This window comes from Aythya fuligula, chromosome 1 (assembly GCF_009819795.1).
Source record: "Aythya fuligula isolate bAytFul2 chromosome 1, bAytFul2.pri, whole genome shotgun sequence".
Taxonomy (NCBI): domain Eukaryota; kingdom Metazoa; phylum Chordata; class Aves; order Anseriformes; family Anatidae; genus Aythya; species Aythya fuligula.
Window position 1 is genome coordinate 93412933 of NC_045559.1, and position 4344 is coordinate 93417276.

The following is a 4344-nucleotide window of genomic DNA, read 5'->3' on the forward strand; positions in this document are numbered from 1 at the left end:
ACTTGATATCATCAACTTGTTATCTGTTGCTTTAAGGCAATTTGAAAAGGTCATTGTTATGCTTTTGTATTCTGTGTACAGCAACCCAAGAGCCACATGTTAAAATTGCAATAAAAGACATTTGTGTGTTTGGAATTAGCTAACAGCAAAAAACATATGCTTTTTAGTGCTTAAGGAGCATCAGCCTGATCTGCACAGCTAATCCTTTTTTCTAGGTATTTGAAAATGGGAGGGTTAGGGGTGTGGGAATGGGATTTGAGCTGCTAGATTGCCTGGGCTGTCTGTGACATTGGGTTGTGCTCTGCACTGAAGCACAAGGGAAATGATGAGCCTGTTCATCTATATAATGCATAAATCTATATAATGCATAAGTATAGTTGTACAATCAGTGGGAAAATGGAGAGTAAAGCTTTAGCTACACCATCCTCACTGATCACTGAATGCGATTGATATGTGAATATGCCAGGAATGTGGAGAAATACAACTTCATACTGACATTGATATAGAAATAAAAAAATGTAGATAATAAAATGTTTTTCTTGTCTGCTTAGGCATTCATTTCTATAGCCACTTAAACATATGCTTGAAGTGGAGTTTTTGAAGAGTCTCAGGTGATGAGACCCTAGATAATTTAGGGGCTTAGTTTGTGGGGAAAAAACATATATATAAATTTCGATTTCTTCCATCTCTTTATTAAGGTACATCATTGTAGGGTTTGGAACTGATTACAGGAAAAAACAAGGAATTTTTTGGAGATAGAAAGAAACTGAGGTTTTGGGGAAGGGACCATGCAATTTAATGCTCTTCATCTCTAGACGAGCATGAGAATGATTTTTGAACCATAAGAAAATTCTTCTAGCACTTACTGCCAGGAAGTATCTGTGCATCACATCTGATTCTCACAGCTGAAGTTTCACCCTGCAGAGCTGCATGGATGCATCCCCTTCCTGCACCACTCTGGTTGCAAGCTGCTGCTGTCCAGCACAGTCTAAATGTCTTTTGCCGTTTGGAGGTCTAGAAACCAATCCTAACCATGAGAGCTAGGGAGCACTCATGCTGCATGTCACAGTGTGGAGATGCCAAAATGGGCTGAGAACAAATGAGGTCACTGGGTGGTGGCAGCACCAAAGTACTGATCTTATCACATTCTCCTGCACTATTAAAGCTTTGTGGCAAAGGGCCAGAGCATTTTGGGAGGCAGTCAAGAGGGCAGATTGGAGACTCTCTCTCCCCTTCCCCCTTTTCTAGCTGATCTTATGGCTAAGGACTCCCAAGAGCTGCTCTTGCAGTAGAGATTAAAGCGCAAGGCAGTGCCAGTGAGAATCCTTTTTCCTACCTGTTCCTCTCCAGGCTCTGCTGTCTGTCATACACACCCCATCCTCATCACATCATCTGCAGGGTGGGAAATGCAGGGTGGAGCCTGGAAGAACATGAAGGGTGCCATATCAGCAGTTGGCCCTAATCATTTCAGGTCTAGATGATAACTTCTGTTTTTATGGTTTTACTAACCACAGTGAAGTACTGCCCCAAGGTGGGGAAAAGTGTCCTGTAGAGCATACCAGCCATGGTGAAGTGGCTGCCCCTGTGCCACAGAACTTCCCCATCCTGAAAGATGAAGCTGCAAAACAGCCATGGTTGCCAAATGTGTTTAAGGAATTCACACATGCTGGTTTGCCGGGAGGTCCCAAGCTGTGATGGTGGGAACGTGAGAAACAGAGTGCATTACAGCAAAGCAGGGATTCAGGGAGAACAGACTTGCATGGATACAGACCATAAGTGTAACTAATGGAAAATGCTGAAGCTCTCAAACAGCAATCCCTTCAGTTCAAAATATGAACTTCATTATGAGACAAAATGTCTCTGACCCAAAATCTATATATTTGAATAGTGTGGCTTGTTCTTTCCCACATCAGAGGCAAGTACACTAGATGGTCTTAACTGGAAGTGATAGCTGACCTGCAAGACAACTGAATGCATGGCAAGCCCACTGTTGATGTTCCTTCAGATAACTATACTATAACTAGTATATAACTAGTGATAGGACTAGGGGAAGTGGCCTCAAGTTTACCGGAGAAGGTTCAGGTTGGAAATTAGGAGACATTTTTTCTCAGAAAGAGCAGTCAGGCATTGGGACGGGTTGCACAGGGAGGTGGTGGAGTCACCATCCCTGGGGGTGTTTAAGGAGAGATTGGACATGGTGCTTAGGGACATGGGTTAGTGGGTGACATTGGTGGTAGGGAGATGGTTGGACCAGAGAATCTTGGAGGTCTTTTCCAACCTTAATGATTTTGTGATTCTATGATTCTTGTGTTTGAGGAGTCCCAGGACAGGAATGCTTTGAGAAAACCCATTACTGAAATTGTCCTATTTTAAAGATTGTTAAATGTCAAAGCTCTAAAAGCAAAATGCTTTTGTTTCCTCAAAAAAGAAAAATGCAGATTTATGAAAATATGTAGATTCCAGTTGTGTTATCTGAAAATACATACTTAAAAGTATTTACAGATACATTTATTTCATATATACATAACATAAATGGTTTAATTAGCAGTTGTACCACCTGTTAATGAAAGCATTCTATGAATAACTGGTGAACTTTTTCAGCCAAATAAGAAATTGCTAATCTTTATAAAAAGTACAGACAAAAGACTTGTGAAATGCATACCCTTGGTGTTCAGCCTTTAGTCATTCGACAGTGAACAAGTATCTTTTAGAGCAAGGATTGTTTTTCACTGGCATATGATGGAGTAGACTTCAGTGCTGTATATACCTAGTCATCTCTACGCCCTGAGCGAATAGTATGGAAATAATAAGTTTGCAGATATTTTTAAGAAGTAGTTACAAAGAGAATTTGCTCACAAAATGTTATCCTTCAAAGATGCGTAATAATGCTATGGAGAAAAAAATTATCTCTGAGGATCCATCTCATGTAGCAAAGCAAACACAGAAATTATTGTGGACAAAATGCTTCACCTGACAGCTGAAAGAAATGTCTGGAAGACTGTGCACACACAAGGCTGCCAGGGGAGTAGAACAGCTGAGGGAGCAGCTGAAGGGAAGGAGGCTGCTGCATCCTACTGCCTAGATTTGCTCCTGCAGCCTTGACTCCTGCCAGGCACAGTAAGTGCATTGCTCCAGCTAATACTTTTATTAACCAGCGGACATGGTAAAAACATCACTGGCCCTCTGTGTTGGGTGTAGCTTTTCTGGTGCTACAGCAGAGTGGCTATCCAAATTCAGGCTCATGGCCTTTTCCTCATATAGGTAGGGTAGCCACGTGTGAGTGCACACTAAGCAGGTGAGCAAGCACACGGCAGTGTATCACCACAGTGTGGTTACAGAAAGCTTTGGGTATCTGCAAAAATGCACAGCTGGTGTGATCAACACAGAAAGGCGAGCCAGCTGGCTCAGAGGAGTTGAAATTTCATGTGGCTGCCAACATGGAACCCCCATGTGGTGTCACCTGCGGCAAGATGACATTCAGACCTCAGCTGACACGACACGGTCTCCAGTCACAGATTGCACTGTTAATCCCCCCTGTCCTCTGACATGGGCAAGCACTGTGCTGGTTTCACTGGCTTGGTGGTGCAGAAAGAGAAGAAAAGCAATGGTGACAGTAATTTCACTGGGTTTGCTGAGCCCAGAGCAGGCTGAGGGGAGGCCTCATGGCGGCCTGCAGCTCCCTCAGGAGGGGAGCGGAGGGGCAGGCGCTGAGCTCTGCTCTCTGGGGACAGCGACAGGACCCGAGGGGACGGCATGGAGCTGGGACAGGGGAGGGTCAGGCTGGGGGTTAGGGAAAGGTTCTGCACCCAGAGGGTGGTCGGGCACTGGGACAGGCTGCCCAGGGCGGTGGTCGCAGCACTGAGCCTGAGGGAGTTCAAGCAGTGTTTGGACAAAGCTCTCAGACACATGGGCTGATTTTTGGGTGGTCCTGCGTGGAGCCAGGAGTTGGGCTCGGCGGTCCTTGTGGGTCCCTGCCAGCTCAGGACAGTCCGTGCAGCAGGCGCGCTGCGGGAATCACCCCCGGGGCCGTGTCCCTGGCCGGCACGGGTTAACTTTCACTCCCCACATCCTAGGACAGCCCCGCTCCGCGCCGTGCCGTGCCGCTCCGCTCCGAGCTGCGCCGTGCCGGGGCGGGGCGGGCTGCGGGCGGCCAATGGCCGGCTCGGGGCGGCTGTGACGGCGTGTGCCGGGCCGTGCCGGGCCGTGCCGGGCCGTGCCGGGCCGCACCTGTTACATAAGGGGCCGGGCGGCCGCTCCGCGCCCCGTCCCTGGCCGCCCCTCGCCGCTGGGGCCCGGCCGGGCCGGGGGCTGCCGGGCGGCGCCTCGGGGCGGCAGCGGCTGGGG